The following is a 24,398-nucleotide window of genomic DNA, read 5'->3' on the forward strand; positions in this document are numbered from 1 at the left end:
TGTTATGAAAAGGTTTGTCATCGTGAACGGAGGGGATCTGTTTTCTAGTATATACCAACAGAAAACTGATATAATCATGCACACTGGCAATATAATCTATGTGCTGTCTTTATGTGCAAGTGTTGCGTCAGTTTTCAAAATGTTTGTACGTAGCTAATCTTCATTTATATCCTATAAAGTGTGGATACCCTAAAAATCTGACAAGGACCGTTTTTTTCTGCAACCACGTTTTAATAATCCATGTCCATGTCTGGTATCTGGCCATTTGCCGCAATATCAGATTTTAGACAGATAATATATTCTGCTGGAAAACCTTTCACTGGGGCGGGAAATATCGCATGGTAAACCAGTGTTATGACCAATGTCACATGATCAGTGGAACATGAAACTAAAGTTCAATATTGAAATGTTAGCGCGGAATGTTCTTGTACACGTGTGGGATCCAGGAACAGTTTTTAAAGAAAATGTCACCCGTGTTTAGTAAAGCCATGTTTTCTTATTTGAAAAATTGTTTAGCAGTCTATAAAACTGGTTGTATTGCCCAGTTACGTTTACTTTAAAGAAATAACACATTTCAAGAATTCTATAAAATTAGATTGCAAGGTCCACAAATCAAGCAACAAATTGTATTTCAGCCCTTCACACAACTTATTCTTTAGTTTCCAAGCTTGTCGTATTCTAGCCAGGCAATACGTTTTTTCAAGGAATTCTTTCGTTGACCCATTCCTGAAACCCCGATGACGTCATAGGGTGAAGCCCAGATGGTGGTACTCGTGGTTGACTGGTTAGAATTCAGTTTGTATACTGTGAATGGAGAAGTTGCCTGAAGGACTGAACATATAGTTTGCTTAATTTGGAGTGCTTGCTACATATTTAATGTATTGGGCTTGATCTCCCAACCTTACAGCATAAGAGTGGCTGCTCGCACTTACCAAGCACTCAGTTTACAAGCGGTGAGCCTCTAACTACCAATTCAAAACCGGTTTCAGGTTTGCGCCTATGCCTTTTGTCACCCTGCTATAATACTTAATGTCACATGCCTTTCACAACTTTTTTAATTGTAAACTATGAGGATAAACGGAGGATAATGGAGCATGTAGGCAGTGCCCCTGCAAGGCTGTAAAACACTGCAGTGTTTTCCAGTAGCTTATAAAAAAAGTATGTGGACTAGATGTGGCTCGAGCTGCTGACTTTGGAACTAGTTATGACGTCCAGCCTCTGATCAACATCCTGTGATTTTGGATAAATTAATCTTAGTAAAAAAAGCCTGCTGCTTTCGTCAAGTGATCGGATGCCCCGGGACAGAGTTTGTGCTATATAAACATGCAAAAGAAATTCTGACTTCTGTCCACTGAGAAGGAAGTTGGCTTGCTTATGTCGATGGTGATTCCCCTGAACTACTAGGATTATAGGTAGCAACCATTCTATCACAGGATCTTCATTGATAATCCTTAGCACTGAATAGAACAGGAATACAAACACTAAAAACAAGCAGTGGTAGGGCGGAAAAATTATATGCGCATTGTGTTCTGTCCTATTTGGGCATCTGCTCTAGACTGAATCAAGATGGTGTATGTCTGCTTAGTGTTTAGTTTTATGTAACTGGTTTAGCCAAAAGACTCATAAGATCTTGTAGTTGGGGTATCTTTATTCTGAAAGGAAGTCTTAAGAGAAATAGATTTACATGAAAACCAGAGATTACCTTGGGTATGAAACCCTGAGTCCACTTGGCTACTTTGTTGGAACACTGTCCAGTGTTCGTGGGAGCCCAATGCCTGGATTTCACGAACCATGTGCGATTGTGTTAAAGCTACAAGGAAATCGACTTTCCGTGGAAGTTGAAGAGGTTGCACAAGAACTTTTTTATCTTCATGGAAGTTCTTGATTGGGGGGCGGGGGGGGGGGCATGGGTGCTTTGGAAGAACATTTCATTAAGGTCCATTTTGCAGCTATTGCTGCCTAAAGGAAGGACAATTATAAGCCTGACCAAGTAAAGAACCTAATGTAATAGTGCTTATTCTTAACAGGTAGTGGGATTAAAGTCATTTTGTGTATACTGGGTGCCAAATCTCTTCCATTTTAAATAGTACAAAGCTCTTGTGGATAGTTGGACTAATTTAGAATGTCAATGCACTCATGCTGGAGACTCCGGTGTTAATATTGTATGAGTTAGACCAAATTCAAAGATGGGAGGTTTTGATTGTGAACTTGTCGTCTGAACATGTGACTATCTGGTCTGCACAGCCACCTCTTGTGTTAACTCTCAAGTGAGTCTGTGAACCACCACTTTCGGGGCAAATCTGGTGCTACCAAAATCACCCTGGCCCAGAGTATGTCAGTTTGATTATCACGGGTATCTGGGAAATCTGTACAGGTGTAGCCTTTCCTAGGCCAGTCTATCCATATGGTATTCTCTTTAGTCCTCGGTTGGTACAATCTGGCGGCAAAATGTCTGCCATGGGTTTATTTTTTCTTGTCCTCTAATTTTGTACAGAGCTCTAATGAAGGAAAGCCTTGGTCACCAAAGATATTGGTAATGTAGGATGCGGTGTCTGAACTCTGCTTGGTAACCTTCCTGAAATGTCCTGCTCAGGGATCCAACTTGAGCAGTTCGGATCCCTGCAATATTTATATATGGAATTATCAACCCCTTGCTGAATACGTTTCCAGAGAGATCTCTGGATCTCATTTCCCCCCCTTTGCTAGAGCTTTGTTTTGTTGCCCATCTGAACAAGTAGAGAATCTTTATCTGAAGCAGAAAAAAAGCTTTCAGGGCTAAACACACAGCCTTTAGTTCAGCAAAATGCTATAACTTTTCCTTGAGTCCCCGTATTCGGAACCATATGATCCTCTAACCAGTCAAAGGTGTTGGTTAGTCTTTTGAGTTGAAATGTCCACATTGAAATTCTTTGCACAAAGTTGATTCTGTGGACTACACCACTGTAGGAAGCAATGGGCTGCATGGAAATAAAGGATGAGTTGGTTCTCATATTTGTCTGTGAATTTAAACCACTGGCTTTCCAGACTTGTATGAAGACAGGCATTTGTTACCTGGAAAATGCTAGGTGTTATGCCCAGAAGAGATTAGGTCTGCCTTGTTTTCTTGCATTTTGTTTTCAGAAGATCGTGGCCTTTCAAGTGGAAAGTAGTCTCTTTTGAAGGGTACACATTTACCTTAAGAGTATCCAATACACCTCCGAGATAGTACAGGGACTGTACTGAGGTAGATGATTTTGTTTCATTGACCTCCAGCCGAGAGCAGCCACTGTGTGCTAAAAATGTTGAGGAGCTTGTTGTGATCCTGTAGCCGTGATCAACCTGTCTTTTAGACATGGAAGACTTTCCGCGTCCTGAGATGAGCTGCGACTACAGCCATGTGTTTTGGGAGTCCTTAGTGTCGACTTAAGGCTGATGAACAGAAGCATTGTGTGCTGGTAATATTCATTCACAACCACAATGATCAAGAATTTAAAATAATGAACCCTGACCACCTACGGTAAAAAATCCGTCCTATTGTATTTGTAGGTAGTTTTGGAGTGTTTGCTTCCTGTAGTGCTCTCTCTCTTTATCCTCTTGTTTGCAAGTTTCAGATCTAGAATGGACCTAAGCTTGTTCCTAGGGCCCTTCATAAAAAAGTTGAATGAACAAATCTGTTCATTAGAGGAGGAATTCTTTCCATGATCTGTTTTTGTAAAAGGATGTCTAGCTCTTGTAGTTTTTTCAGATGGCGTTTGAACAATGTTTTTAGAGTATTGTTGGAGGTGGTGACCTGAATCTGAGGCAATGGCCATTTTATTCAATAGCTAGAATCCATTTGTCCATGTATAATGGTTTTATTCTTCAGGAAATGTTTATGTGCTTAACTCCGCCCCCTCTCGTGTGCACACTGGATTGGGTATTAGAATTGCAGAGTGAGGAGGTAGTTTGACATTGCCCTCGTTCCCTCTGGGTGGATGCCATTGTTGGTAGTAAGATTGCCTTTGAATCCACTGAGGACCATGAATTCTCTGATCATAATATCTATGGCCAAAGGACCCGTAGGACTGCTTCCTCTAATACTTCATCTTTTCTAAATTTACGGTTTTGAAATTCTCTATTGACACTTTCATTTGTGCAATTTGTTATAAACATGAGAGCTGAATAAAGGTTTTCCCAAGAAGGGAAGGTTACGTTCTTTGCTGTGCCTTTGCTTTAAGACTAATAGCACTGACTACGATAGTCATTATGCTAGACCATGACACTAGCAATGTGCAGCAAGATCGTACGGGCCTGAAGCAGCTCTAATAATTTAATGGCAATCATACACCCGTGGATCTCCTAAAAGGCTTCACAATTGTTTAGGCAAGTCAGTTAAAGTTGAACCCTTACCAGTGCTTTAAGGGTTTCCAACCTTTTTTTAAATGAGAGCACTTGCATGCAATGAAAATCATTCCGCCCTACTATTAGTTTAACATAGTGACCACATCAGACAAGATGACATTGTCTGCTATATGGGAGTTCAGAGATCACTTCAGTTCATCACGTATTGTTGCTAACAGTAATGTAAATGCTTTGCCTGCGTGCAAGGACTATAAATGCTCGGTTAATACAGAAGTGCTATAGCTGCAGACACCCTGGCACCAAAGTAATGAAATTAGTGACCAGTCTCTCATGCTGCACGATTGATCTCTCAAATATCAACTTGAAAATATTTTTGCATTTCAGCCATTTTTTTAAAACCTCAGTTTAGGAATTCTGAAAATAAATTTTCATCTCCAATGCACCGAGAAGCCTGATCTAGATGAAGACCGTAAACGTGGAAGGACCTGAATATGTATGGCATAACATCTTGATGATCACCTATAGTAGATATCTTTTTGAGTGCCTGTAACGGCATGGGTGTTTGGTACCTTGAGCGCTCTACATGGAATGTGACGCAGAGCCGTTCTGGATCTCCGTGAGAAACTGTCTGGTGTGATTTGCAGTCTTGAAGGTGGCTGATTTTCTGCAAGTGGAGGTCTAGTAGGTGAAAAGTCCACATGACGTACTGGTGATGGAGAATTTGGTTTTTCCAGTGCTGGTGTTGCTGGCCTGGAAATAGTGAGCTTGATTACTCTGAATCTGATATCATGGGCAGCAGCTTCTGAGGCTTCACCTTCTATTCAGAAGTCTGTGGAAAATAAAGTTTATGTTTACTTCTGTCAAATGGTACACTTCTTTCTAGCAAACAGGCACCGAATATTGGTTCTTTGATGGCAAATCAGTGGCCACTGTATCTTTCCTCAAAGTCAACTAGGGCTGGAGCTATTCTTCATGCGAGTCTCTCTCCTTGAATCTATCCTTGGAGGATACTTTGAGATGGTAAAAGGAGGCTCAGGGAATTCCCCTTCCCCTGATGCCTCTGTTCTTTCAGTTTGTCTTGATGGGTACTCTCGCTCTCATGCACTTAGTCTAGAGTTCTATGAAGGTGCACATTTAAGAAAGAGAAAGGAGCATCTTATCTATATACTATGTAAATGTTTTAATTACAGAAGTCCCAAGAACAGTCTCCAGGCCAGTTTGTGAATTTAAAGTCCACTTATTTCATTTTTTATTTCAATATGCTTCCAAACATGTACTCATCTACCCTGTACAATGATTTTGACAGTCAATCACAATGTATTCAACAATACATATTCATTATACAAATGTCTTGACAGCTACTAAGCAAAGATCTTGACAGCCAACGCGTTTCGTCCCTTTGCTGGACGTCATCAGGGCTGCAAAAATATAAATGTACAAATCAATATTACTATTATGACTACTTAACAATTTAACTACATAACTCTTATCTATCAGAAGCTATTCAAATACATTATTGTACAATGATCTGCCTAAATCCATTCTATAGTTGATAGCCCAGGATAATAACGATCAGTTACTTCCACAAAATTGTCCTCATTAACGAATTCGAATACACTCCAAATCAAACGCAATGTGTATTGTATAGGACATACCTATATTTCAGATCAATCACTCTTGTCAACCATTAACCATCTATTCTTTTTATCCCTATCCTTCTTGATTCCCTTGTTGTTGTAAACCAACACCCACCTATTGTGGCGTATCATTCAGTTTATATTTCTGTTCTCCCCGTTTCTCTTCACACTTTGTGAGTTCAGCGTGGCCCTTACAACAATTTTTTTCAATGTTTTCCTTACTGCTCTTTAAAACTATAATTGAGAAGAATTTGTGTTGTGGTCAATCACCCGTGATCCTCCATGGGTATTAATTTACTACAAATTATACGTGGTGGTGGTACAAACCATGTGTAATTAGACGTATTCTTCCAGAAACAAGTTTCAAACAATCTTCTTTCTCAGTCGTTATGTTTAATCTTCCTTTCCAATCCACATATTACTCTTGAATTTCTTAATCTAATGACCAAAAAGATAAAGACGTAAAGAGACAATCTTAGACTCTTTATTCTCCTCAAAATCTAAGTAAATGGCTTCTGTGACTTACATTTGTCGGTGCGTTCAGGTCTGCATTGCCTCCTTCAATCAAATTACGGTATCTTAAACCAGGCGGCCATCCGTTCTCTTCCTGGCCCCGCATTAGTTTCTGGTATTTACCCCACCAATCATTGTGTTCCAATCTACCCATAACCAATCAGATTTCCAAAGACCAGAAACAGTCGAAAAAAATCAGATTGCGCACTACGCTCCAATCTACCCTCAGATTTTCTCTATCCGGTCCGCTATGTCGAATCCTGTCATGTCAGTTTCTTTTATGCTGCCGCTTTCTATTGCCTTGCCTAGCAGTCTCATTCGGATCATTTTGCCGCAAACTATCTTTATTCTAATCAGCTATATCCAATTCAATAAAATCCCAGTATATTTTCTGCGGCCACTTCTTGTCTTCCAGCCTTGCTAAAGTTTCTGATATCCAATCGGCCAAACTTCACCTCGCTTCGTCTCACCCGTCCATTTACTGTTCAGTCCTATGCAAAAAGTGCTAATTGTACACTGCGCTGTAGTCCTGTTCTGATCAATTAATCCATAATCATCTTTATCAATCAAATAGAATAACCTAATAAGGGAAATATTTATCCCTGAATTATAATCTGCCGGCGCTTAATTAAATATGTATGTATTCTCATTTTAGTGTGCGGGCGCACAGCCCTCCTCTCCATATTTATTTATTTTAGAGGTTTTATATAGCGCTGGCTGGACCCGGGTTTATCGGAGCTCTTTACATTTTAGAGACAAAGGTCAATAAAACAGGGGACATACATAGCATCAATGTAAATATACAACATAAAGGTCTCCGTCTGACAGATTTCAAAAAGATAAATATGGGAAATAAGCACAACAAAATGTGTAAGATGTGATAAATCAAACGTATCAAAAGGCACAAATTGAAAAAAAAGCGGAAAATTGCGGGGTCAGGATAGGAAGGTTAGTGGTCCGTTAGGTTGGTAAGGAAGAGAAGCGGGAGGGGCAGAAATGGGAGGGGGTTGAAGGGGATGCGGGCTGAGGGTGGACAAGGGAAGGGGGGAGCAAGGAGGAGTGAAGGTGGTAAACAGGGAGGGGGAAGTGACGAGGAGAAAGGGCGAGTAAGGCGAAAAACAAGGGAGGGGAATGCCACTAGGGTCGGACAGATGTAGCCAGTGGAAGAGAACAGATATGGATTAGGGTCCCCAGTATTTGTTGAGGAGATGTAGTTTGAGTTCTTTTTTTAAACGAGTAGGAAGGGTTGCAGCGAAGGTCAGTTGGAAGGGCATTCCAAATGCAAGGAGCGTTGCCAGAAAAGGCTCAGACTGGGTGGTTTTCTTTTTTAGAAGGGGGGGGGATAATAAGGAGGGTGTTGGTACTTCTCAAGGAGCTGGAGCAACCAGCTTTAGTGAGTTTGCTAGCGAGGTAGGTCGGTGTATTCTGATGGAGAATTTTGTGTGTAATGCAGGCCGTTTTGTAAATGGATCTACCTTCAATGGGGAGCCATTTAAGGGTTTTAAGGGCAGGGGATAAGTGGTCGAATCGGTTGCAGTCTGAGGTAAGCCTAGCTGCCAGCTTAAGCACAGATTTAAGAGGTGCTAGGTGGATCTTGGGAATTCCGGTGAGCATGGCATTGCCATAGTCGATGCGAGAGAACAAGGGATTGGACTGCTAGTTTGAAATCATCGATCGGGATGAAGGGCTTGATTTTCTTAAGGTGGCGGAGAGTGAAGAGGGCTCCTTTGGCAGAATTATTGATGTGTACCTTGAGGGTTAGGAGGTTGTCCAGGGAGATCCCTAGTGATTTGACTGAGGAGGACAAAGATAAGGAGCAGTTGAGGGCGTTAAGGTCAGAGATCCACTTCTCAATGGGGAGCTGGTTATTTTTAGGGGAAAAATGAATGATTTCAGTTTTTTAGGTCTCGCCTCTCAATGCGCATGCGCATTGAGCGAGACTATAGAGGCTTAAACAAGGTTTACCTACACTGGCGATTTGATGCTGTGCCCGTGCGCTTTTAGGTCAATGAGCAAGCGCATTGACCTAAAATGCGCGTGCACATCATCAAATCGCCATCTTTTCCCCAGCAGCACTCCTCCCACTCCTTTGAAGTGAAGCTTGGCTTCACTTCAAAGGCCCCTGCTGCTTCACACTCGCTGCTCTCCCCGTGTCGCATTTCTCCCCCCCCCCTCCCCACAGCAATGCCCTCCGTCTTGTTTTTAGGTCTCGGACTAGCGTCCCACAAAGTGGGCGGAGTCCGAGATTTTATGTCTTCTACAGTGGGGCTTTAACCCACCTCTCTTTCATTGGCTAGCTCCGTAAATGGAGGCTAGCCATTGGAAGAGAGATGTGGTAATCATTCTGGGAGCGATTCGTGGGCGTTTCTGTGGTTTTTTAAGCCCCGCCCCTTTGTTTCGTCATTCAAAGGTGGGCCATTGTGGGTGTTTCCTTTTTTTTTTTTCTTCTTTTTTTTTTACACGGATGTTTTTTCGTCAGTCTGTGCCAGCTCGGTCCTGGTCCACTCTAAAGCCTCTCCTTTACATGTTATGTTTTTGTGACTCGGCTCTTTGACTGTTGAACCCTGCCAGGCCCCTGACCCTTGTTGTTTAATTCCCCCCCTCCCGTTGTCTGTTTATTTTCTTCCCATGTATGGGGACTGTAATGACCTCGGAGAGGCCTCACTCGCCCGCAGCATCCTTGCGGTGCCATCGCCTGCGCGTGGAGAGATGGCGCCGGGCAGCCTTCCCAGCGCTTTCCAAGCTGTGTGTGAGCAAATGCTCGAAGAACAATACACGTTCAGGTTTGAGTGGGGGCCTGTGCGCGGAGACTGCCAGTTACGCTCCCTTATTCCTCGCTCATTCTGCGGAGTCCGAGCCGCTGTGTATTGTTCCCCCCCTCTCTTTCTCTCCCCCCCCCCCCGGCGCACTCCAGGTCTCTCCCGTGGTCTGCGCCTGCCTGTCCCTGCACCCCTATTGTTAGGTGCCGTTCGTGGGTGTATAACAATACAGGAAAAGCCGACCCCCCCCTCTGCCTGTGGCTATGTAGTGAGTGGCAGGAATGAGGGGTGCATTGCGTGCTTGCGACCCTGCCGAACCCCCTCCCCGCACCCCCACTCGTGCGTTCGGTTGCACCTGGGGTCCGCGGGTGCCTTGAAGTGTCTGGTGTGGGCTTAGGACGACGGAACGAGAGGCGCAGTATGGCAGTACCTGTAAATGCCCCACTCTGTCACTGCGTGCAGAGGCCTCTGGGGCTGGGGAAGGGAACGAGGGCGTCGGTGCCTCAGTCCATCCCTCGGCTCTGGCTGTGTTTAGCTACAGTGTGTAGGCGGTGCCCGAGAGCACCCTAAGTGTCCCCCGTCTTGCTGTGTGCAGGGTCCTCTCGGAGCGGCTGACATGAATTCCCAGCATCAGCGGTTGGCTGTTATCGGGACGGACAAGGAGTTGAGTGGCCTGCTGGATTCAGTGCTTAGCTCCCAGCATTCTTAGTCCTCTGAAACTGTCACCGTCGCAGGGTTATTAACTTTAACTCCCTTTTCTAGCATTTCATAAATCCGACACAGATGTGTCACATTTTCCAGAGTCCATTGGATTTGTAGGGTAATTTATTTGTTTTTCATGTACAAAGTGCCTGATTTATTGTCCAGCGATCAGTCCGCAGCAGTTACAGCAGATTAACAGCGAGGGGTGGGGCTGTAACAGCAGGGAGCTGGCTGACAGGGCTGGAGGAAGTGACGGCCTTCCTTAATGGAAAGAGCCGCGTGGAGGGCAGAGCAGCAACGTCCCGGAATCTCACAGCAGAGCCGAGTCCCCGGGACAGAACAGCAGTCAGTCCTGGGACATGAGAATCACCATCCCCCGGAGTGCTGCCCTCCCGCGCCAGACTCTGGGGGAAACTTTCTGCAAACTTTAGAAGGTTTCATAACCCGGAGAACAGGCGCAGAGTTTTTCCACTCCGCAATTCAGCAAGAACTCTGCCAACTGCAGTGGAGTGGAGTTTACCGGCGCCCATGCCTAGTAGTAACGCTGAGTCTCACCACACGTGTTTTCCATGCACTGGCAATGAACCCTCCATTACACCACCATCACAAATGTTAGTCGCTCACATTGGCAGTGCTGTTTCACGAGCTCCAGACATTTTCAGCGTCGCCTCAATTAGAATAAACATGCCATGAGCACAGATGGAAACAAACCATTCCAGGCAGCATGCAACTGTGACATACAAACAGCTGTCTATATATGCTATGCCTCCGTCTCTGGCGATAACAAGGCTGCAATCTTGAAACCTACATTATGGATGCGTTAGTATTTATTCTAACTGTGAAAGTATTGCAAACATGTACCAAGAATTGGGAGAGGCACCTGTAATGTCTTGTAAACTTTGCCAGATGGCCTGGCGTCGATCGTCTGGATCAAACATTGCCCACGAGGGGTTAAACGGCAAACCTTGCTGCCCTTTGTGTCTTATTATATAATTTTTTTTATAGTGGCCCAGTCACTGCTGTTATTTCACTATGTCCACGGACACATTGAATGCCCAGGGCTGCGTTCAATATCTTTTATTGTAAGGAGCAGGAACCAATCATTAGGGCGCTTCAAAGCCTGGTACTATCTGTACGAGCAAACACTGAAGCTGTGGTAGAGGGTGCCCAACATAGATCCAGGAGAGCCTATCTCTTGCAGATATTCGACATAAGCTCGTGAGAAATGTGCATATATCTGTGATCTGCAAAAGAAGCTTGGAGTTTACCACCGGTAAGGGTCCTGGGTGCTTAGACATCCGCCTGGTCGCAGCATCTATTTATGCTAATGACGTAAGTACCATTTGGCCCTGTAATGAAAGAACCCGGATGCAAGCCTACTTTGCCCTGTGTGCAGTGTGTATTTTAAATGTTACTAATGTAATGGACCTTACTTTTGTGCTGGCCTTCCTTTCACATGGTGTTGGAACCTGCACACTAGTGACCGCTAGCCTCCAGGATTTTTACACTGCTTGGGAGGAAGCTCCCGTCAGCAACGCATCCGAGCAAAGAAATGCCTCAGTGGGATGCCTCTTCTGTGGACTGAGACCCCTTTGTGAGCAATCCTTTCACTTTCGCGCAGCACTGTACCTTGCTGCTCGAGTGTAGTCAATTTATATATTTTTTCAATATTTATTTGCATTTGGTCAACTCGCACCTTAGTGTGAACTTTAAATGATAATCTGAGTCCCTAAAATAGACCAGCAGAATGTAGCAGAAAGCTTGTGGGTCTGGAGGGAGAGAACTTTAGATGAACTATAGATTTCACTGTGAAAAAAGGGCATTAAAGTGAAGGGGCAAGAATTCAAGAAAGGAAAAACTTACAATTTGCCCCAAAATGCGTGTGTGCGGACTTTTGGTTGCTAATGATGGGCTTAGATGTTAGCTAATATTGTTCTTGACACGTGACTGACTTGTCTTAGACTCTGCTGCCTTTTTGAGGCACTTTGTGTAATAGTCTCCCAATGGTCTTGCAGACATACACATCTGATAACCCCTGTTCACAATGGGTTCAAATACTGACAGGGTCGCTCTGCCTTTCATCCTTTAAATGTTGATGAAATAAGTGTCTGATTTTATAATAATAATAATCCACATTTGTATAGCGCACAATCACCCGTTAGGGTCTCTAGGCGCTGGGGGCCGTCGGGAAGATTAAGCAAGCTATTGCCCAGAGTCGCATGGTGCTGGGCTAACCTGCCGCCGGCACCGGGGATCGAACAGTGATCCCCAGATTCCAGCGGCAGTCACCCTGGCCGCGGCGCCACACCTCTCTCCCTCTCCTTTGGGTATTAATAACATATTTCAATAGTCAGCAGCAAGAGCTATCTCCTCGTGTGAACACATCCTCTCTCCAAAGACTCTCGTTATGCTACAGAGCAGCCCTCCTCGGCTCTACATAAACAATCTTACATATTCCGGTCTAGCTTCATTTACCTCAGGCTCCTCCTTTCATTTTACCGGTGAAGAAGGAACTCTAGGAACGGATGAAGGGCTCTTTCTCTCGGTAATCCCACAAAATGCCTCCCCACTGTAACCCGCGCTATACCTCCCCTCAGAGTGCAGGACATTTAAGGGTTACACATCAGGTTCTTAAAACACCTAAAAAGGAGACCATGTAAAGCGCTCTGATACCTGATTCGGTTCGGGTCTAGTTCGCACTATATAAAACTCTGCATAAAAAAAACCTAATCGGATTAATGATCCTGCTGCAGAGATTTCAGTGTACCCTCAGGTCACACGTTGAGTCTGCTGGGGCCTCCTGAGTGTGTTTGCGTTTGTTCAGGTGAATCCGTTGATTCGTGTATAATAACATCTGTTATTATGTGCACAATCTCGGAGCACTTTGTGGTATCGGCTTCATAAGAGGCCTTCACTCTGACTTGGCTCTGTTCTTTCACTGTTTATTACCAAGAATTACTGTGTTTTGGTTTGTCAAAGATGCAGCAGCTTCTGTTTATATTCGCATCCCCTGTCCATAATATGCGCATTGTCTTTCCAAAATAGATTTGCCGTCTAACGAGGTTCTTTTATTCACTATTTTCTTTTGTTTTCGCAGTTCAACGCACTGACTCCCTTCCTCTCACTTCTTTATTGTCCCGTCTCTGTCCTTCACTTTCCCCATTTCCCTTTTCATTTCTTTCTTCACAAACCGCGTCTCCTCCTTTCTGTTCCCAATGCTAGCTCTCCCGTTTGTTCGTTGTTCTATTCCGCTCTGCTCTCTGCTGGTCTTCACTGTGCTTTCCTGTTCTGCTCTGCTCCCTTCTGCCGTGCTCTGTGTACTATTCTGTTCTGCCCTGTTCTATTTTCCAATGTTCTGTTCAGTTATATGCTGCCCTGCTCTATTTTGCATTGTTCTGTGCTGCCCTGTTCTGCCCACGTCTCTGCTGGCTTTTTCTTTTGGGCGCTGTTCTGTTCTATCCAGTTTTGCGCTGCCCTGTTCTGGCCACTTCTGTGCTGCGTTTTTGTGTTCGGCACTGTTCCCTCCTACTCGGATGTTCTGCCCACTTCTAACTAGTAAGATGAAGAAACTGGGGGGAGGTCTCTCAAATGGCCATAGCCAATCTAATAAAGGGCTAAACATCTTTACTTAGCATAGTGTGCCACACTACTGCTATTTTGTTGCTTCTGTTATAGCATCCACATATATGATACAACAAGTAACATTACACCTACAACAAGCCAGGACTATTGGCTTTGTCAATGGCTGTTAGTTGCATATTATTACTGAGGACAATTAAAGTTGTGCTGCTTCTCTGTTCTTGTTTTATTTTAATAGCATCATAGTCTTTCAGGCCACGTAATATCTAATACTAGATTGGCATCTAGTCTCCTTGGGACTCACAAACTTCTTCTCAACCATTTCCCCATACCATCCTGGATAACTTAGCACAGGACCATTCTTCTCATACGCCAGTTTGAGCTATTGACATTGCAAAACACAATGCCTTTTATTTTTGTTTTGCATTTTAAAACATAAATAAAAGGCATTGCAGTTTACAATGCCAATAGCTTAAACTCGCGTAAATCCGAGACCTATTGCATTGCAAATGCTTGTTCTCTGTGCCCTCACCTCTCCAGCCCCTCCCTGCTTGCCATGCTCATTGCTTCCAGCCCAGGCCAAACTCATGCCTTCAAAACGTGACCGCATTGTACAGCCCGGCCGCCTTTTGGTCTCCTGGTTAACCTTCTCACTCCCTCTTTCTCCCACGCCACCTCCCTCTGTCTGCCTCTCACTCTCCGCTGCCGTTGTTTCACATTCTGAATCTCTCCCTTTCATCTTCGTTTTGCTCCTCGTTTATTTACATTTAAACATCAGCTGTTGTGTGTTTGAACTTGCTGGTGTGGCCCCTTTATCTCCCTTTTTCGGCTCTTGCCGATCCTCTGCGGCATATCTTTTAGCATCCACCGCCGCATCCACCGCCGCATCCACCGCCGCATCCACCACCGCATCCACCATCACCTCCACATCCACCATCACCTCCACATCCACCATCACATCCACCGCCACATGCATCACCTCCACCACCACCACCTCATCCACCACCGCATCCACCTCCACCACACCCACCGCCTTCACTTCCACCCCCACATCCACCCCCACATCCACCCCCACATCCACCCCCACCACATCTGTGTGTGTGTGTGTGGCTGTGTGTAGGTGCAAATGCAATGTTCTTGGATTTTCGTCACAATAAAATACACTGAACATAATCTTCACAAGTTATTTACAAACGTTTAAGCTATTGCCATTATAAATTACAATACATTTTATTTAAGTTTTAATTATTTACAAAATTAAGCCATTGTTGTTTGCAATATCAATACATCTAAGTTACTTAAATACAACACACATTGCATTACAAATGCTATAGGTGTCACATTTGCAAAAGTTAAAACTATTGACATTGTAACTGGCAAAGCTATTACTTTTGCTATTTTCAAAACCAACACATAGTGTCTTTTACAATACCAATTGCTCAAACTTTCCTAATGCGAGACCTATTGCATTTCCAATGCTTGTTTAGGGTTGAGTTTGAGGTGTACTGTGGAACCAGGATTGGATCTTGATGAGAGTGTTGTTGAGTTGAAGGATGTCAGCATGAGTTTTAATCTTATAATAGAGTTGGGTGTCGTCAGCGTAAAAATGGTAGTTGATCCCGGCTTGTTTAAGAATGAGTGTGAGGGGTTCCATGAAAAGGTTAAAGAGTGGGAGAGAGGATGGATCCTTGCGGAACTCCTAAGGAGATGGAGGTAGGGTTAGATAGGCAATTTTGGATTTTGATTTGTTGAGAACGGTGTTGTAGGTATGAGACAAACCATTTGTGTGTCGTACCATTCAGGCCGAATCGATCTCTAAGAACATTTAGTAGAGCAGAGTGGTTAACAGTATCAAACGCTGCAGAGAGATCAAGGAGGATCAGCAGGCTAGATTCACCATTGTCAAGTGAGTGGTGGATGTCGTCAATGTTTAGCATGGCGGTTTCAGTGCTGCATCCTTTCCTAAAGCCAGATTGGAGGGGGTCTAGTAAGTTGAAGTGTTCAATGTGTCTATCTAGTTGAAGGACACATTTTTCCAGGGCTTTAGAAAGAAGGGGAAGGTTGGAGATGGGACGAAGGTTGAGGTCGTTTGGGTCTGCCAAAGGGTTTTTGATAATGGGGGGTGATTTGGCCTAGTTGCAATGAAGTGGACACAGCCGGTGGCAAGGGAGCTGTTGATAATAGAGGTCCAGTAAGGGGTGATGATGTGTTTGAGGTTTTGGACAAGTTTGGAGGGGAGAGGGTCTTTGGTGTGGGAGGAAGGCTTGAGTTTGGAAATGATGTTAAAGACGTCTCTTTCAGTGACTGGTTGGAAGTTAAGCCACGTGGCATTATTTTTAGTAAGAGTTAGGATGATTTAGAGTCAAGGAAATTGGAGGGCAAGGGGGGGGTGAGGGAGATCAGAGTTTTGATGGGCAATAGTGGGTGTAGGGGGAGTTATGGTGGAGGGTGGGATATTAAGAGATGTTTGGATTGGTGGGAGGGATCACAGTAGAGAAGGATTGCTCAATAAGTTTAATTTTGTCTGGAAAAAAAGAGCTATTTCTGCACATCTAGTCGTCGAGGCCAATGGGACGGGGGGGGGGGCGGAAGTAGTTTTATTGCGCACAATGTTGAATAGTTCTCTTGGCCTATTTTGAGCTCGATCTAGTTGTGATCTGAAGGAGGTTTTTTGTCTAAAGATGTGTTTTTTATAGGACGATCTAGCAAGTCTGAGGCGGGTCAGGTTAGGAGAGGGGTGCTGTCTCCATAATCTTTCAGTCTGGGTCTACGTCTTTCCATTATTAAGGTCTGTCAAACCACGATTTGGAGGGGATATTTCTTTGCTTTTTGAGTTTGAGAGGGGCAAGAAGGTCAAGGGTAGCAGTGACCGCTTTGTTATATTCGGTTAGTTCATTCGTGTTAAGGGAGGGTGGGATAGCAAAGCTGGGCATGAAGTTTGGAATCAAGTAAGTCGGGAGGGATAAGACAGAGATTTCTGATCAGTTTCATGGGTTTAATAGTTTTGGAAGGAGGGGGGGGGGGAGGCAGAGGTGGTTATGGTGAACAGGATAAGGTGATGGTCGGACCAGTCAATGGGAATGATGTTAGATAGGAGGGCTATATCTTTGCTGGTTATGATAGCGTCAAGGGTGGCTCCTTTGGAATGGGTTGGCGACTGACAGATTTGATTGAGGTCATTAATTTCGAGAAGGTCAGAGAGGAGGGAGATTGAGGGATCTTTAATATCATTCCAATGGAAATTAGTCTCCCAGGAAGATGTTTTTAGATTTGGAAATTGAGGATTGGGTAAGAAGGTTAGATAGCTCAATGGGTAGTGATTTCCAGGCGGATTATATATATTGTGAAGGCGGATGGGGGGAGAACCCTGTATTTTGAGTTCGGCTATGAGGTATTCAAAGGAGGCATATTCGTCGTTATTGAAAAGGGAGAGCTGTAATTCTTCTTTTAAGATGATCGCTACACCACCGCCTTTTCGGATGGGTCTATCTTTCCTAATGATGGAGTAGCCCGGGGGTGAGAGTATGTCAAGAATGCTTGTAGAGTGGTCATTAAGCCAGGTTTCTGTAAGGAACGCAATGTCGATGGATTCGCTAAGGATGGTTTCAGAGATTTCTATGGCATGTCGGGCAGCGGAGCGGCAGTTAACAAGCATGCAGGTGAGGGGGTTTGGGAGTGGGATTAGTAGATGGGAGGGCATGGATGGAGGTGAGATGAGGGGGTCTAGGTGAGACAGGTGAAAGAGGAATAAGACTAGTCCCCAATATGACGGGGATGCTTGAGAAGGGGGGAGGTGTGTTCATGGTTGAGGAGTATGGAGGGTAGGAATTTTGAAGGTCGGAGATCTCCCGGTGAGAGAGGGTGCAAGTAGTGCGGAGTGGTCTTTGAGCCCGGCAAAGCAAGGGAGTCGTTTTCCACGGTTTGGAGGTGGTGGGGTTTATTAGGCCGGGGCTAGAGGTGTTTCTTCGGGGACGAGGATCGCTGGATTTGAGGTTGAGGAAATCGTTCCTAAGACGAGAAAGATCTCTGTTAAGAGTGGAGATGTTAAGTTCGATGTTGCGAAGGGAGTTTGAGATAAGAGTGAGGGAGTAAATAGAGTGTGGGGGGAGGAGGACAAATGGGGTTCGGAGTTAGCTTCAGAGGGTGTCTGCTCTGAGGAGGCAGTGAGCAGATGCAGGCAGGAGGCCTGTTCTGAGGAGGGGAAGAGCCGAGGCAGGCAGGAGAGCAGGGAGGGCTGTAGTTAAAAGGGAGAAGGAGTGGCATGTCGGGGTAGAGGGGAGATGAGACCTCTGTGGAAGAGAAGTTTGGGGATAGCAAGGAGGTACAGTTGCGGAATGGTGTAGGAGTGAGGGGGAGCTAATGGGAAGAGTATAGTTCAGGGATGGAGAGGATGAGTTGGGAGAAGGGTGTGGGGGTAGTGTGATTCAGAGGGTGTGAGGCTGAATTGGGAGGGGAGGAATGAGGGGGGATGGAGGAGGAATGGAAGGGGAATCTGGGTGAGGAGTATTGAGATTCTGCGTGAGTGAGGATGAGTTGGGAGAGGAGGAGTGAGGGGGGGTTGGAGGAGGAATGGAAGGGGAGACTGAGAAAGAGGGCCAGGAGGGTGGAGTAATAGGTAGGGGAATGGGTGGGCTGGTTGGGAGCAAGGGGATTGGGAGTGAGGGGTTGAGGGGAGGATCAAGGTGAGAGTGGAGGTCCTAGTGCGGAAAGAGGGGATAGGTGACAACTGATGCATAGTGTCATTGGATGTTGAAAGGTCAGGGGCGGAAGAGGTGGGCTGGTGGGGCAGGGTCGGTGGGTAGAGAGGAGGTGGAGGGTATGGGGGGGCTGTTGGTGGAATTGGAAAGTTGGATGGCCAAGGATCTGAAATGGAGTTTGAAGGTGTTCAGATGGGGTACGGACGCTTGCATGAGGATGTTACCAGTTTTGAAAATGGAGATGTTGATTTCCCCACAAAAGGTTGGAGATGGCATGGTGGAAAGTTTGTCGCCATGGGGTATTTTGGAGGTTTTAGTGACTGGGAGATGTTGTGTGAAGATTCTTTTCCATTTAGAGGAGAGTTTGGAGTAGAAGATGTAATTCGTTTTAATGGGGGCAGTAGGGCTGTAATAGTTGTCAACAATAAGTGTTTCCGGATTTCGAATAAGGAGGTTGTGTTTGAGTTTTTTTCTAGCGTGTTTAGAAAGATTGGGGGGGTACGGGATGGACCAGGAGTTGGGACCATGTTTAGATAGGGAGCGATCCTGGGAGGGGGAATTGATATTGAGGAGGCATAATAGGCAAAGGAAAAGTAGGGGAGAGGAGAGTCAGATAATCGCGTGCGTAGTCAAGGGAGAGGCAGTGGGTTGAGGCTGTGGGGGGAGAGACTTGGGAAGGGAAGAGTGGAAGGACGCAGTATTGGTAAAGGGTAAGGGGAGAATTCGGCAGAGGAAAAGAACAAAGAAAGGGAAAGTGAGATGATATGAAAGAAAGGGGCAGGAGTCAAGAGAATATGAGTTAAGTGAAGTACGAAGGAAGTGAGCAGAATAAAGTGCATCAAAACAAATCCCATCACCGCTACATATGGGGGGAGCAAAATGAAAGCAATGTTGAAATATCCCCAGCAAAGCAAACAATTAATCCCCGCAAAGCTACACAAGGTGAGGATCGCTAGGCTCAGGAACAAAAGTACCGGGTCATCAAACTGCACATATTCTCAAGTTGGGTGCATTGTTAAAAACAGTCCAGCAAATCAAATAATCATAGCACAAATACACAAAGGGAGGTCATGGGCCATAGTGTAAAAAAGGGGGCTAGGAAGGCAATTGAATAGGAGGTTGTATCGAGGTTGACACAAAAATCACTACAAGATAGGCAGTGAAAGATAACTAAAGGGTGGAGGAAAAAAAACACACAACATATAAGACATATTGTAACTGGCGCTTGTTAGAAGCATCAAAAGTAAAACCATAAAAAGCATATGAGGGGCAGATCGAAAAATTAACCGGACATGTAGGATAAAATTAAATAAAGGGGGACGAAGTTCAGGATTAGGCCACAAGGTGGAGCTCCAGGCTAAAGGAAGGGAGCAGTTTAGAATTCAAAGGAAAAATAGATCAGGAGTGTTTCTGTTGAAAAAGTGGTGTTGTTGTTCTAATGGCAACGCGTCCATCTTGAGGGGCCTCGAAGTCGTCAATCTAGGATTTGGCACCATTTTGTACGACTAGATTGGGTCACGCAATTTCGGTGTAGTTGTAACTAGTCCATTAAAGTCAGTATTGTTTCGCTCCTGGAATTCCCCCTGGCCTGCCACTATATATATATATATATTCACTGAAAAAACCATAGGTTATAGACCATATATAGTTAGGAATTAGCATTTACAAAACCTTGAAAATTCACTGAAAAAACCATAGGTTATAGACCATATATAGTTAGGAATTAGCATTTAAAAAACCTTATTTTACTCACACAAAACCATTGAAATTCCATATATAGTTAGTTGCACTAACTATATATTGCGCACCCGCAATCCACTGCTGATGATGTCACATATTACATCATTCATGACATGGTCAGTGACATCACTGATGACAACATCCAGTGACTGTTTCTGTAAAGTTAAAATATGTCTTACATATTGAAGAATGAGTGGATGTATAAGTGTCTGGACGAAGGATTTAGTAGGTGCATGACTGAATGTATGAGTGAGTGATTAAATGTGTCTCACTGAGTGCATGGGTTAGTGACTAAACTGTCTTAATTTGTGCATCATTATGTCTGTTGTTCTGTAAACTGCTGCATGTGTTGATCAGTAGCTATATGAGTAACTATATGGGTTATTGATTGATTGCCCAAGTATTTGCATGGGAGACTGAGTGTGTGTGTGGCTGGATGGGAGGTGTGTGACTCTGTACAGATCAATGTGTACTTGTATCAATGATTGTATAAGAGAGTAAGTATGTGTTAGTATATGGTTGAAAACGTAAGGTGCTCTATGTTTAACTGTATAGAGTAGAAAATGGAAGTGTGATTGATTCTTTACAGGACTGACTAGGTGTGTGAGTAACTCCATGGATGAGTGGCAGAGTGTGAGTGTCTGTATAGGTGTATGAGTGCATATGATTGTGTTGTAAACATGAGTGATTGTATGTATGAATGATTGTATGGGTGAATGAGTGAATGTGTGTGTAGACGTAGGAATCAGTGAGTACGTATGTAGTAACTAGTATTGGTGTGTCAATGGTTTCAAAAATTATACTCTGTTTTTAACACTGGGTGAAACAGAGGTTATATTAAAATGTGAGGAGATGCATTGTATTGTCACATGAATGATATCATCAGTGATGTGGTCATTGATGTCAAATGAGATGTCATCAGTGATGTCATTTGAGATGTCATCAGTGATGTCATCAGTGATGTCACTGACCATGTCATGAATGATGTAATATGTGACATCATCAGCAGTGGATTGCGGGTGCGCAATATATAGTTAGTGCAACTAACTATATATGGAATTTCAATGGTTTTGTGTGAGTAAAATAAGGTTTTTTAAATGCTAATTCCTAACTATATATGGTCTATAACCTATGGTTTTTTCAGTGAATTTTCAAGGTTTTGTAAATGCTAATTCCTAACTATATATGGTCTATAACCTATGGTTTTTTCAGTGAATTTCAATGGTTTTTTAATAGCAAATATCATAAGCTGTCGAATGTCAAGTACGTGGTAAGAATTTTTTTTTTCGTGTTTATGCACACTGATCTGCTTTGATTGCTGCCCCCCACCCCTCATTTCTATTAGGAGTACTCTCTCTTTGCAGATAGTGAAGGGTAGTTAACGCAGCCCTTTCCCCCTTTGTAATCCGTCGTGCCTGCTTCTCTCTCCATTTGATTGATTGTTCTCTTTGGTTCATTCTCTATTTACAAACAAGCACAGAGTCGCAATACTCTGTTTAGTCTTTGCAGATAGCGAAAAATCGTGTAAAAAAACAAAAGGAATCGAGCAAAATCAGTAGGCCACTAATGGGATCTCTTTTTGACCTCGCTAAAATAGAAACATTAGGAACAACCTGTTGAAAATAGCAATGCGTATGTACATAAGCGGCGTTCATTTGTGTTCACAGTACCCCTTGTTGATTGTTTCAATCGAGCATTGAATTGTTCGATGTTAATTCTCTTAAGGATCTTCTCTACCTGCAAACGAGGAAGAATAGGAATATTCTCTCTCCCTTTGCAGATAGTGAAGGGTAGGTAACGCAAGCCTTTAACACGTCGTACCTATTTCATTCCTCATTGATTGATTGATTGTCCGAACATTGACTGTTTGGGAATTAGTTCTTTTTGGAGGTATTCCCTGTTTGCAAATAAACGTAGGAAAATCTTTGCAAGTAGTGAAAGGGTACGTAATGCGGACCTTTCTCCCCCGTTGTAATCTATCATGCCTATCCCCACTGATTGATGCACCTGTTTCACCCGGACCATTTACTAGACATACGTCATCTGGCCCGACCAGAGAGCACCCCTAGTGAAAAGGACATATGCAATAATAACGAAGTGATCACTGTATCCTGTTAACAGAAACTTTAGCATGAAACAACCTGGAAAGAAAAGAATAGGAAAACGAAAATCAGTAGGCCACTGATGAACATGAACTTTTATTAAACAACGAACAAAGAAACGATAACATAACGTAATGATAAAACCTATTAATGTCCTAGAAACAAGAAAACGTTAAAATATGCCAGTGGTGAGAGACCAGAAAAACAGTAAGAGAAACCAAATCACCCCTCGCTGTCCCACCGCCTGCCACGCCAAAAAAATCGATAGACTAGGGAAAATGCAAGTCAGTAGAACATCCGCCCCCACTCTGGAAACTTCCAAGGTGGGGCAGGGTTCCGGCTACGCCCAGCCGGGAGCAGCCCATATAAGGCAGGTCCTGCTGCCACGCCTCGGCCAGGAGATCCTAACGTAGGGTGTAGCCGGAGGAGAGGCAGAGACCAACGGGACCCGGCCAGGGGATTGCCTTTACAACGCTGAACAGTTGCAGGGGGGGGGGAATGTCTCCTCGACCCTCCCCTCTCTCTCCCAGTCCGGCCGCGGTGGCCCTTGAGAGTTGCAGGTAGTCCCGCCACATGCTCTTCCGGTCCGGCCACCAACGGTCGGGGGGCCGAGGCCGACGGAATCCGGCTGCAGCCGATAAACCAAGAAACCCGTTCATGGGGCCAGAGCCAGGGGCGTCCGGCCGACATCCACCGGAAGCCCGGCCCGAAGACGGACGGGACACTTCTTTCTTTTATAATGGCTGCGACAACACTGGGGGGGGATGTCTTGCACATGCCTCCGACCCCCCCCTCGTCCTCATCGCCTGGTCCGGCCATAACAAATCTCAAGCGAGACGCCGTGGGGTGCACTGGGAGGGAGAGACGGTGCGAACAGGCCTCTCCCGCCTCCCCAGTGTAGGCTTCCCAGCTGCACCCTCAGCGGTCCAGGCGCCCGGAAAAGAGTTCTTCCACTGTGGCCATGCTGCAACGTCTCGCCCGGCAGGGTGGAGCCCGTCCGTTCATTTGACCCCGCGATCGCCAGTAGCTACCGAACTCTCAAAATGGCGGTCGACCTGGCAAGAGCGGGCCCAGCATAAAGAAATGGCCCGGTCACTGGTTGACTCCACCACCGTAGTCCTCCACGACCTTGAAGATTCTAGAGGAGCCGCGGGAGTCTCCCACCCCCGATGGGGAATGACTGCCATGATCACCCGTGGAGTGACGAAACTGTATCCGCGGGACGTCGGCGCCAGCCTCACTTTGAATTACTAGAATCCTGCAGACCTCACTTCCGGTGAAAGCACAGTGTGACCCGGTAGGAAAAATTGTTGCACCCCCTCCCCTTTTTGACTGATAGTTCAAACCACCGATCCTTTCCTTTGCCCTTTTAACGGAACTTTGGACTGCCTCCCCCTCTTTTACATTTTCTAGAGAAAACAAAACATTAACCACTACATTAGCATAGCAGTTGACACCAGAACTGTTTTCAAATTGAAAACCAACAACATCTTCAACAGAATCCTTTTTGTTTCTGCTGTGACCCTGCTCCAGCACAGGCATTGTCCCCAGCAGTAATTCTGCAATGCCGGTAAGAATAGCTGTGGTGCCTACTGGACTCACTCACCCCCGCGGCGCCCCACGCCGTTATTTGCTGGGCGGCAACTTGCTAGACATCACCTTCGTGACATCCAGATTTCAGCGCGTTCTGCTGCCTTGGAACTATTCGCACAACAGACCGCTACTGACAAGAATATTTCATTATTGGTGCTGTCAATTTCAATAAATCTATTACTGTTTTTGTTTTGTTGTATATATTTATATGTTATTAAAGTTTTATATTCCTACTACTTTGTTGGAGTGCTATATATTTTTTATGTGACACATAATTGTAAAAACTTTGATGTACAAAGAGTCATTCCTGGAATCTTCCGCTTCAGGCTCGGTCCCCTCCCCAATCACAATACAGGATAGTTTTCAGATAGTAGGAACACGTGTGGTGTGACGGATCTCATCGGGTGTGGGCCTTGATCTACTATAACTCCTTTGAAGAGGGGTGATTCTTTACAGCTGGGGCCATAAACTACATCTGCAGGGCTAGCTGATAGCCTGGACAATCGGACACAGAGGAAGAGGAGTGTCACAGGGTGCGGTAGTGAATAGGGCGAAAGGGAGGTGTCGGGCGGGCACAGTGTGATTCTCAGGGAAGAGCAGCGCAGATGGGGGGAGGTTTATTGCCCATGCATAAGACAGAGAGCGGGGGTGACCAGTGCCTGGGGAAGATGCTTGCGAGGGTGAGGAGCCATGCTACGAATCGACAGCGTGCAGAGAGTGGGTCTGGTCAAGACATCTAAAATGGCTGCCGTGCAC

General features: G+C 44.8%; 1 protein-coding gene across 1 annotated transcript in view; it reads left to right on the forward strand.

The window, feature by feature from the left end:
• CCNE1 (cyclin E1) overlaps positions 1-24,398 on the forward strand; it is a 60,751-nt gene that overhangs the window by 22,312 nt on the left and 14,041 nt on the right. The gene's annotated exons all lie outside the window — the stretch shown is intronic.

This window comes from Lissotriton helveticus, chromosome 12, assembly GCF_964261635.1.
Source record: "Lissotriton helveticus chromosome 12, aLisHel1.1, whole genome shotgun sequence".
NCBI classification, from domain to species: domain Eukaryota; kingdom Metazoa; phylum Chordata; class Amphibia; order Caudata; family Salamandridae; genus Lissotriton; species Lissotriton helveticus.